Below are 12,692 nucleotides of genomic sequence, written 5' to 3' on the forward strand. Positions count from 1 at the left end.
GTTGGCAGTGCTGATGGGAGTGTCAGACAGATACTAACATGCATTCCTCTCCACAAAGCAAGCATCGTAGAACAGGTAAGATGCAATCTTGCCTAATTGGTCTGAATGATAGGAACCACATGGTATTCAGATCTCTCAAACGAGCCAAGCCAAGAATCTGTGTAATTCGGTCACGATACTGCATGGCCAGGAGAGCATTCTCCATGGTAGTCTGGGTATCACTGGTGACTGGACTTGCCATATCGGAGCAGAAGAAATAAAAATAGTATCCCTGCTACGAGTCCCAAGACGAGAGGCAGGCTTCCGAACACAGAGTGCACGAAGTTTGGAAAAATGCCTAGGACTGCTTCAAAGGGTGCTAACAGTCCAGAAAAAACTGCCTTAAATACATGTACAATACCACTGGTATCAGACATGTTTAAGATATGACCTAACATTTCTGCGAAATGTATGGGACAGTTAATTGATAATAGGGCATGTATCTTCGCAGAGGACCTTGCAACTTGCAGATCATACGTCTCTCTGGATGAGGTCAGTGGCACAGTTTTTTGTAAAAGAATGGCTTTCATTCTGCTTAAAGTATCAATTCGTATAGAAGAGATGTTCAGTGAAGGCCATAGCGGCGACTCCCCGTCTGTCTTGCTTTTAGGAAACAATACTTGCATACAACAAGTGACCCAGGCTGACACACTAACGAGATAGGCTATTCCTGGCATCATTCCATAACAGCTGTGATCATTCAACATTATGTAGCTTCCATTGGAAAGCGTCCTAAAAACTGGATCTATCACTGCTGCTGGGGAACCCTGCAGGTGGCAAGATAGGTTGGTTGAAGAACCCTCGCAGGCTCCATGTAAAATAATACCTTGACACAAAAGTGTACCACTCAGTGAGTTTTTGCAATTTTTACCACTAAGAAATACCTCCTTTCCCCCACTCCAACATTTGCGTGTGTATGGTAAATCCCAGGTCGACTTAATGTATTCTTTACCCAACCTTTCATACAGGCCTGCTGGTATGTGTTTCAAGCAATACTGGAAAATCGTCACTGGTATCGTGATGGTGCCATGTATTATCCATTCAACAGCTGGTTTCTCAGAAACAGTTAATGGTAATCGTTCCAGTTTTTCTATGCTAAGCACCGTATAGTCTGCTCCCCTCTGTGCCAAAGAGATTTGTTTATCTGTAAGGTTAAATCCAGTTAACAATGACGTGGTATTGATTAGACGCCAAGGCACGTTGCCTGAACGAAGATTTTGTAACGTCCAGCCTAGCAGCATTATAGAACACAATTGAGACTAGCCATATTGTAACATGAGCAAGTCCTGTTCCATTATGTCTATGGCAGAGGATACAATACTGTCCAAAGAATAAATTATGGATGGACTACAGTGAGAGCTTTCTCTAAATTAATACGATCAATTTCTCGTATTTGTTCTGCATTTCCATTTTCGTGACTTTCCATGCTTCATTATAAGCAGCGTATATACTGGTGTTTATAAAACATTTATGGCGTGGTTTACGAGGTCCGTGTAAGAAATCTCTGAAATCAACGCCATCTTTAGGTAAAGTTAAGTGTTTTTTTATTTCTGGAAGTGTGGATTTCTGTAGCCACTCAAGGCATAGTTTTCCTACAATGTATGTTGTTATTATCCCTGGATGTTGTCTCTGGGCATATCTTGGATCTGGCCTAGTTACTGTAAAACCTTTTGTTTTGTTCAGGAATCTATTTTGACAGTTATTTGGGTTTGTGGGCCTGATCATCCATTTTTTCCAAACAGGATTAGTTCTGATCTGTTGTAACATATAGTTTACATCCACCTCTTCATCTGTAGTTCTATTACTATTATGTGTGGGTTTTGGTATGGACGGTTTGTTTAAATCTTTTATTTTGGCTAGGCTAAGACAGGATGTCTGTTGAACAGTGTCATTTAAAATCATTATTTTTTCTGGGACGACGCAGGCTTTAAATAAAGCTTCTAAACCTTGCACCTGCCAGTCTTTTGTGCCCCAGACAGTTTTTGTCTCAACGTTGTCTTTCCAAAAGTTGAAACCTTATGTAGACAATCGCGCATAAAAGGCAGCAGAATAAATGTGTTAGTATTAGTCAACATACTTTTCATTCCTGTCTTGTTTACGTTTTTAAAGTAAAAAGATTCTGGATTTGTGACATTAAAACCTGAAAAGTATGGGCATTTTTCATAAAAAGTTTGTGAGCTACCCTTTGGTGGTGTTGGACAATGTTCACATTGATTATAAATATAAACATTTCTAGGGTTTGCAGATTTTTGCAAATAATGATGACCATAATGATTAAAACAATACATTTGTTCATAATCTGATGAACCTTCTAAGTATTCATGTTTTGTGAATTTAGCTGACATTTATAAATCTGTCATCATGTCATTAACGGTCTCAAAGTCCCACTCATCGGAAAATGTGCTGGGTGAAACAAAGTCACTAAAAGAAACCTTAAATTGGTGTGGAATCTTCAACAGCTCAACTGGACCATAAATATCATAATCAGTTGTGTCCTATGCTATACGACCAGGTATAGGAACGGCTGTGATGTTTACTGATGACAGGTCTCTTTGTTCACGATGACATGATTTGTGAGGTTTCAGGAGCAAGTTGATGTTCTTACTTGCTGTGTTCATTTTACTGTATTTTCCATCTATCAGCTTTCCCAAACTTAAAACGAGAATGAGCCAAAGTAGGAGAAAAAGTACACAATCCAAATTTCAACCCATGGTGAAACCAGATATGTATTTTCAAGTTGATGAAAGAGTTCTGTTATTTTTTCTTTGAAAGTTTTATTTGCTGGCGTTGTTTCAGGCTCACTGTGATCCTCAGAAAACAAAGTTGATGAAATAGTCAGAGGCAGTTCTGTCAATTGTTGGAATTGCATCCGGATTACTTGAAATCGCTGGAGCTGCTTGATCTTTTTTCATATTTGTGTACTCAGATGATACATCATTGTAGACAGGTGTTTCTTGACGAACTGTTATTTGGGTTTCAAGAGGCACAAGTACCATGGTTTTGTTACATAGTCCTTCTTTTCTTACTGCAGATTCTTCAAAGGTGATGAGTCTTTCAGTTTGAACCTCTTGTATTGTAGCAAGATTTGGTCGTCTGCTACATCTTTGGAGTCCACTGGGCCTACTACTTATTATCAGCCACAAGATGTGGTTTGACCAGGTCGATGGACACAACCCTTTTCTCCGTTCTTCCAGTAAGGGGCGGCAGTAACACTGATCTTATTCTGTGGATTGCTAAGACAGGTACTGGTTTTCTGTAAGAAGGCCCAAATTCCTTCTTAACCACAACCTTTTCCCTGTCTAGATCCCCAATCTTTGGAATCCAGACAGGTCTTGCTGGGACGGGTGTTTTTTCTTCAGTAGTCGTTGGCTTCTGTATTGTGTTGCTCAGACTTCCTTGTGTTTCATTTAAGTCCTGCAAAACAGCCAAACGGTCTTTGATATCAAAGTGTTTTTCTTCCACCACGGAAGTGTGACAATCAAGGTCCTGGACAATCATTCTAGTACCAAAAAGGATTTCATATGGTGTGATTCCACCTAGAGAATTTCTTGGCAGATTGTTAAGACTACGTTGGACACTTATTAGATGTTTGACCCACCCTTCACCCCAGCCTAACACCCTGGCTGTTATAGATTGCTTTATGTCTCGGTTTTTTCTTTCCAATACTGCATTTCCCTCAGGATGGAATGGACTTGAGTACTGCAATGCAATGCCCAAGCTGGCCATGGCCTCCTTGTAAGCTCAAGAGCTAAACGCAGGACCCTGGTCAGAATGTAGGGTGACAATTGCGCAAATCTTTTATAACAGTTTGTGCGTCAGCCGAGCGATGAGGCCACATCCAAATGAATCTTGAGCATGAATCCACTGTGAGCATGCTATATTTATAGTTGCCATCCCTCTGTAAGGGACCACAGTGGTCCAGGTAAACACACGCTAGTGGTTTATCTGAAATAAGAAGGGGCGTCTGCGCAGGACGTTTCACTGTTGAAACTTTCATTTTTCGGCAGATTTCACATTCCAGAACGTAGTTTACGGTCTGTTTTCTCATGCGTGGCCACCAATATCTCTGCTTTAATAATGACACTGTGGCGGACACACCTGCATGTGCAGAGGCGAGTCCTTCATGTGCTGCTAAGATTTGTCCTAATCTATGTTCCATGTTTGAAATTACTCTATCCCCCACTCCAGGGATTCGAGCAAAAGGAACATTATTTGCATCAGTTATATATGAGTACTTGAGTGGGAAGCCTTTCAGAAGTGTTTTACCACTATCTTTTACTGAAGCAGTGACAGCTTGCATTATTTCACTGTTTTTGAACGAGTGATTGCAGCTACGGGAGCCGTTTGCACAGCTGCCTTTGCGGCTTCACCAGCCAATGAATCCCCTGCAACATGAACGCCATCGCTGATGACTCAGTGTATGGATCACGTGCGTCTTTTGTAGTTCTTTCTGTAATAGAACTACTTGTTTCCAATGCAACTTATGCTTAATTGTGCCACCTTTTGCATCTTTGAAACCGTTTTGAACCCAGTTCTGCAAGTATTCATTGTAAGACTGGACGCTATGAGTGTGGGGAAATCGCGATCAGTATTTTCAAGCGCCATTTTGAATGCTTGGAGTCCAGCTCAGTCTCCTAGAGATTGAGTTTTTGTGACCATCGGTCTGAATTTACCATCGCGCCAGCGACCTTTAACAATCGCACACGCAGCACTATAGGCTTGTTTGCCCCCAATAGCAGGCCGTGCTGATCCATCTGTATAAATTATACATCTGTAATGTTCTAGTGGCAGAATTTCAGTGGGCAGAGGGCATTCATGTTCGTATTGTGAAGATTCTTGAGTTTTCAAGTAGGGGTCAAAAACGTATTCAACGTCTGTTGCAGCAAGAACGTTAACCCATTGTATCCATCTCGGATGTAAAGCTTTAGCATTTGGAATGCTTGCTTTCGTCACTGTCTCTAGGGCAGGTACAGGTGTAACAACCATTATTCGTTTTCCCTGTGTGAGGGCTCTCTCTTTTGCTACTGCAGTTTGAACCACTGTCAGAATGTTTTCTATTGAAGTGAATTTAATTTCAGCTTGTGTGTATAAGTGTGATTTTCACCTTCATTAAAGGTTAGGTATGTGAATCTGCATCTCCCTGGAATGATTCGGATTACAAGATTACGTACGTTGTCGCGTGTTTGTAATTGTGTTTTCGCTAACATGTCTATTTGCACTGAACGCAGAATTTCTGTGTATTTTTGAGTCCAATTAGTTGGTTTGAAATCAGGTTTGATTAGTTCATAGAGAGATTTAACCCTTTCTGTGTAATTTAGAATGTAAGTTCTTCAGAAATTTAGGAAACTTAGAATTGACTGTAAGTTTTTCAGCGTCTTTGGAGTTTGGAGCAGCACACATTTCTCTAGAAAGTTTGCTGCCAGTCTTTTGCTTTCACTTGAATGTTGTATCTTAAAAAAAGGACGTTGAGGTGGGCAATCCGCGATTTCTTAAAATTTAATTTGTACCCTTAAGAGGCAAAGCCAAGTATTATGGTGTTCACTCTGTTCAAGTGCCTATCCAAGTCATCGTCTCTTAGATAGATTTCATCGACATAAGATAATGCCTCATCATCATACGTTTGTAGAAACTCTGTTACTCTGGCTAAAAATAACCCTGGACTATTCTCGAATCCTCGGGGAGACAGCAAAAATGACGCTGTGTCCCCATGATTGAGAAAGCGGTCAAGTTCCTGCTTTCAGGTGCAATGTTTTGACACAATGTTATTCATCACTACTGCACTGTGTGCATTTTGTACCGCAAAAGTTTTGCAACAAGAGTTTAAATGTCTGTAGTGCAAAACTAGATGATATGTATTGTCTGGTTTGGAGACAGGAAACAAAGGATTGTTCATGGACGAGGTGCATGTTTCAATCACCCCTTGGTATTCAAGTTGATCTAAGCTCTCCCTGACCTGTTATTTAGCTTCCTGTTTAACAGGATATTGCCTTTGTATTGCTGGTTGAGTTTTCAACTGGATTTTATGATGAGGAGAATCCTCATCCCATCCCATATTAATTTTATATAATGCTGGAGCTTGGGCTACTGCCCATTTTCTGGCATAAGTGTATTTTTTATGATTTGGAATATGATTTGAGAAGGCTGGCATAATGATGTCTATGCTATGTGGGCACTCCTTGACAAATTGAGGTGGCCAGCCTTTTTCAGCTAGAAGAATGTCATAACCCTTAGAGAGCATCTCCCAAAAGACTGCTTTTATTTTTCTAGTTATGTCCCCCTCCATCCGGAGCGTTACTTCATATAACTTATGGGGTACACTAACCCTGGTATCAGCAGTTTCAACCTGAATGCATTCATTCAAGTCGAATTAAACTGATCTGGGGTTTTAAGAAAATTCAGATATCAAGGGCGCACTGCCTCAATTTCTACGTTACAGTGTGTTGAGTGAATGGTCGATGTGTAGTGCGTAAAGAGCAGGCGGAAAAACACCCTTAACCGTCTGAAAAAGTCAAAGACTATACATAATTACAAAGCTGTGCTCTCGCAACTACAATAAGGTGTTACAACAAATAGTACAATGACCAATGTGATACGATGAACAGAAGCAGAATCTCTTGTGTGTTTCTTATCACAGTCACAGCAAGGTGATGGTGTATTGTATCCAGACTTGAGGAATGTCACAGTAAGCCGACACGTGTTTCGTCGTGTACAGTTGAGTCAACACGACTCTTCAGGGCTGATGGTACAAAAATAACGTATACATGTTCATTAATGCGTCATATCACTGTGGTATACTGCATATGGTGACAAGAGTGCATCATACATGCAGTAGTGACGTGCGTGTCCATTCGCACATAGTGGATGTGATTAGTGATGACGCTCGAGATATTGGAAGTGTGCTACTACAAGAATGTGAGTGGTTGACAATGAGTGGTAGTGCAATGGTGGTGAAGTTGGTGATATAACGTTCGAATATGTGACAAGTATTTACAAGCACACAGCGGTCCTGCAATCCGAAGGTTTATAGGAGTGATGAAAACGTCCAGATAAAAGCAAACTAAGGTGAATAAAAGTGTGAAGTTGTGGGTGATAAGTTCCAACGGGAGCGTGTGAGTGTGTGTAATCGGCGCTGTAAGAAGTGAGCTAACGAAAAGACAAAATCTCTCTAAACGGTAAAGTAATTACCTTTAAACTCAACTGGGTTGAGAATAGTCTGGACCTTGTAGTAGTGGTCTATGTAGGTGGATTTGGAGAGAGACTAGAGAAAGGAATGAAAAAACTCATCAGGAAGGCATTAAAATGGGGAATGTTCGAGGACATTATTTTGGATCACAAAGATCGGAATAGTACCTTGTATAAAGGACAGAGTGGAAAGGGTCCTTACCACTGAGTCTTAAAAAAAAGTTAGTGACTGAGTAGGAATGGTATATCCAGTAGAGTCACGTGCAAGATGCAATTCTTGCCGTTAGATTCCGCCCTATTAGGTGGGTCAAATTCTTCGAGTATTAGCACTATGGTGAAAAAGAAAGCATAAAAAAGCAAGTGTTATCAGGCTTGAAATGTCGTATATTGTGGCGCTTTAAAGGACCTTAGTTTAAAAGTGGGCGGAAATCATCGGTGAGTACGTGAAAAAAGCTTTACCTGGATACGTGTACGTATCAGGCAGTAACCGGGAGGGGATCCTTCTGTGGAAGTGCTTCGGAAAACGGGTTCGTTTCCTCCTTAGCGTAGTGCTGTAGAAATTGAAAAAGTTGTATGCGCCCGCATTAGAAACGCGAGAGCCTGGTCATATGAGCTTTTTTAAGTCGATTCAAAGGGAATTTAGTTGTCAGGGATAAAGCACAATGACTCACCCGTAGTGCGGTATCCCTCCTCTTTTGGTTCCCGGTCGGCGTCTCTCGTGTACGGACACGTGACCGGCGGGGAGGTATCGCTATATAGGAGTGTTGGACATAGAAGATGTCCAAACATTTGCTATCAATACATGGACGCCATGTTTGAGAGGGGAGCTGAAGTATCGCTATGTAGGAGTTAAGAACATAGAAGAAGTCGTTTCATTAGCTGTCAACAGCATGGACGCCATGTTTGAGAAGGAAGCTGCTGATGCAAGATGCTTAGTATTCAAGTGTATTGTGTGAAGTTAAATGGATGGAGGTGTGTACACGTGCCATAAGAACTAGAAGGAGATAATGATGAGTGACAAAAAGGGGTTGTCAGCAGACTAAATCCAAATGTTGGTGGAAAGAAAATTGGTTCTAGCGAATGTCATGCTTCTTTATCTCCCTCTATTCAGTGTATAGTGACTCGCGTGTGATAGCCAGCGGCTGGTGTGGCCCGGTGCCCAATAAATGTAGTGTGGTATATAAAGAGTGCTTAGATGAAATAGCTATAAGCGAGTGAAGGGGCACCCTCATCACTAAACATTCCTGAGTTCGCTCCTCATGGTCTCAGCAGTAATTCATTACTATATGCTTTGGTAAAAGGTTTGGTCAATTACACATGATAGTCCACAGATACAGTATACACATTAGAAAATACAGTACATCTTTAAATTATGACATTGTAGGGCATGTAGTAGGTAGCATCATCCTCCTTCCAAAAGTAATACACATGTCTAACATTGTCTATGTTTGTTATTATGCCTCAATGATTGTTAATAAACACACTAATGCAGTGGATATTACAAATAAAGGATCCCAAAGGGTAACTGTTAGTCACCCAGAAAGTATTGAAGCTCAGGATCGTAGTTTAGCCCATGTTCCACACTTTGTAGACGCATGATCCATGTGGCTTCTCTACGTCTGAGTGTCAATTCGCGGTTGCCCCCTCTGATATTGAGGGGAATCATGTCAATCCCAAAGACACGTACTTTGATGTCATCCTCCAGAGGTTGTCATTCAGCTATATGTAAGGCTACTGGGTACCTGGGATCTCGTTTCTGAATGGCTCTCATGTGTTCTGCGATTCTATCTTTAAGAGCCCTTATCGTGCTGCCTACATAAATCTTGCCACATTGGCATTCAATTATGTACACTACGAATTTGGTCAAGCAAGTGATGTTATGTTTGATTTTGTACATTGTCCCTTCCGGACCCTTGAAGGTTGTGGTTCCATGTTTCCCCCAAATGCACATTGAACAGAAACCACACTTGTGGAATCCCAGGCCTCGTGTGGTTAGCCAGTCATGTGCTGTGGTGTTTCGGGGAACCGTGGGACTCAATTTGTTTCTCAGAGTAAAGCCCTTTCTGTATGTAATGGAAGGTCTGTCAGGAAGAAATTCCTTGAGCACAGGATCATCTGTTAAGAGTTTCCAGTGTTTGTTGAAACTCTTCTTGGTGGTGTGATTGAGTGCATTGAATTCAGTTATTAATCTGATTTTCTGGCCAGAGGACTCTACCTCCGTACGTGTCTTTAAACAATCTGGTCTCGGGACGATTCTGGTCCTGTGTTCTGCTTTCTTTAAGGATGAGTTAGAATACCCTCTTTTACGAAACCTGTCTTTCATGTTGAAAATGCATTTGTCGAACTCGCTGGATTCGCTACAGTTACGTTTGGCTCTTAGGAATTCTCCATATGGGATAGAACGTAACTGGTGTTCAGGGTGAAAGCTAGAGGCATGGAGTATAGAGTAGCAGGAAGTAGGTTTCCTGAACAATTTAGAGTGTAGTTGGTTGTCCTGTACGTAAAATTCTAAATCTAAAAACTCCATACTAGTAAGGCTGTGGCGCATGGTGAAGCTTATTTCCCACGTGTTAGTGTTCAAATGTTCAAAAAAGGAAAGAAGAAGTTCCTCAGAGCCCGACCATAAGAGAAAACAATCGTCGATGTATCGACCCCAAAAGACTATGGAGTCGACGTATTGAATTCCTTTGGTGCCCCAAATAAGGTCAGCCTCCAGAGCCCCCATAAAGAGATTAGCAAAGGAGGGTGAGAATTTGGAGCCCATGGCTACTCCCTTTTTTTGTCGATACCATTTTCGATCGAAAATGAAGAAGTTATTCTCTAGGATGATTTTCATCATGTGTAGTAGCATGTTGGTGTGTGCCCAAAGTGAGGCTGGTCTGTTGGAAAGAAGTTTAGTAATGGCTAATAGGCCTAGTTCGGGATTAATACTGGTGTAAAGAGACACCACGTCCATGGTTACTAACCTGGTGTCTCGTTGCCATTCCATGTCTGACTTGTATGTAAGACGGAAGGTTCTTAACTAAGGGTCCCAAGAAAAGATCCACATACTCTGCGATTCTTTCGGTGGGACCCCCAATCCCCGATACTATCGGTCTTCCCGGAGGAAACGGTTGATTCTTGTGAACCTTGGGTAAAGTATACAGCCAAGGATACGTGGGTCTGAAGACTTTGAGGTACAGGTACTCATTGTCATCCAGAAGACCAGATTGTTTCCAGTTAAGTAAGAGTCCGTTAATCAAGAGAGTTAATGGACCCATGGGGTTATGGTTAAGTAACTCATAACATGAGTCGTCATTAAGTTGGCCATGAATCTCATGGTTGTAGTCGGTAAGATCCATGACCACTACATTACCCCCTTTGTCTGCTTCCCTGATGATAATGTTGGGGTTATTACTTAAAGTAGAAAGTGCTAGCCGTTCCCCTTTAGTCAAGTTGTCTTTGTACTTAAACTTGGTGTTTAGGTTCTTGGTGTTAGTTCTGTTTAGATCCTCAAGAACGTGTCTGTGGAAATTGTCAATCACATTACCCCCTGATAATGTGGGTGTCCATCTAGATTTGCTTTTCAAGCGCTCGCCATACTGTAGTCAGTCTCTACATCAAGCTCCTCAAGTAATCTTTCCATTTCGAGAGGACTATCTTCCCTGTCTGTTAAAGAAAGAAGCAAGTGTGTGGATTGCACATCTTTAATGGTCAAAGATACATCATCAAAAACATTTGGAATGTGTCTAGCTTGTCTCTGCGTGTCTTGTAATCCAGCAAAATGTTTTTTAAGCTTAAGATTGCGTATAAACTTAAAAATATCAATCTTGGTTTGGCAGATGTCCCCGGTGGCATAGGGATTAAAGTTAAGGCCTCTACTGAGTAAAGACACCATTTCTGGTGTCAAGGGAAATGAGGAAAGATTAATAACTTGTACCGTGTCCACTGGTGTAGTTAATTTCTCTGTGTCCCTGACCTCAGTTTCCTGCGATAATCTTCGCTTGTTCCTGCGTTTGCCCCTGTGTGATTTGGGTCTACAGCGACCTTTGGTGGCTGTGTCCTGTTGCCCTTCCTCACACGTTCCATTTCTAAAAAAAAGGTTGAATTGCTGGCCTCTGTATTGGCTAGAATTTCATTCTCAATTTCGCTGAGTCTAGTAGAGCTCAGTGAGGTGGTGCTGGAATTGACAGAACTGGTGGTAGTAGATCTACCTGACTGTGGGCCTGCCTTGGGCTTGGGGATCAGGGAATCGTATTTACGATCAAAAGTATAAACTCTACCATTTTTGTAGTCTGCCTCATCCCTTTTAATCTGACGAGCCTTTCTGTTTTTTATTTCCGCTTGATGTTTAAGAAGAATCTCATCCAGTAGGGTGTAGTTCTTAACAGTGGCCTCGGGTTTATTTAGGTCTTTGATCTCCTGTTCCACAATAGAGATTTCTGCTTGTAATTTAGCGGTTTTACGGTCGGCACTCTCAATGAGAATATTCATGAGTGTAATGGAATTCTGATTTAGTGAGTCCTCCCATTTGGTCATGAGATCTCGGTCTAGATCATCATAAGTGGGAAAAATGTGGGATCGTAGTCCTCTGGGAACTAGTTTGAGCCTTAGATAGTGTTTAAGGGTTGCTCCATCCCACCAACGGGAGTTCTCTTGTTTCTTGAGTTTCTCTAGTTTGGTGAACTTATCTCTTAAACCCTCTATACGTGCAGGACCTGCCGTGGCCGATGCCTGGTGTGTGGGCATGCCTTTGGCCAGATTATCAAAAAGATCTGCTGCTGCTCTGTCTCTGTCCATGGTGTAATGGACAAGTATGGGAGATGAGTTAAATCAGGATTTATAATGGTAACGTGGAGGCACCCAATCTGACACAAATTGAATTAAACTGATCTGGGGTTTTAAGAAAATTCAGATATCAAGGGCGCACTGCCTCAATTTCTACGTTACAGTGTGTTGAGTGAATGGTCGATGTGTAGTGCGTAAAGAGCAGGCGGAAAAACACCCTTAACCGTCTGAAAAAGTCAAAGACTATACATAATTACAAAGCTGTGCTCTCGCAACTACAATAAGGTGTTACAACAAATAGTACAATGACCAATGTGATACGATGAACAGAAGCAGAATCTCTCGTGTGTTTCTTATCACAGCAAGGTGATGGTTTATTGTATCCAGACTTGAGGAATGTCACAGTAAGCCGACACGTGTTTCGTCGTGTACAGTTGAGTCAACACGACTCTTCAGGGCTGATGGTACAAAAATAACGTATACATGTTCATTAATGCGTCATATCACTGTGGTATACTGCATATGGTGACAAGAGTGCATCATGCATGCAGTAGTGACGTGCGTGTCCATTCGCACATAGTGGATGTGATTAGTGATGACGCTCGAGATATTGGAAGTGTGCCACTACAAGGATGTGAGTGGTTGACAATGAGTGGTAGTGCAATGGTGGTGAAGTTGGTGATATAACGTTCCAATATGTGACA

Source organism: Lissotriton vulgaris, chromosome 6 (genome assembly GCF_964263255.1).
Source record: "Lissotriton vulgaris chromosome 6, aLisVul1.2, whole genome shotgun sequence".
NCBI classification, from domain to species: domain Eukaryota; kingdom Metazoa; phylum Chordata; class Amphibia; order Caudata; family Salamandridae; genus Lissotriton; species Lissotriton vulgaris.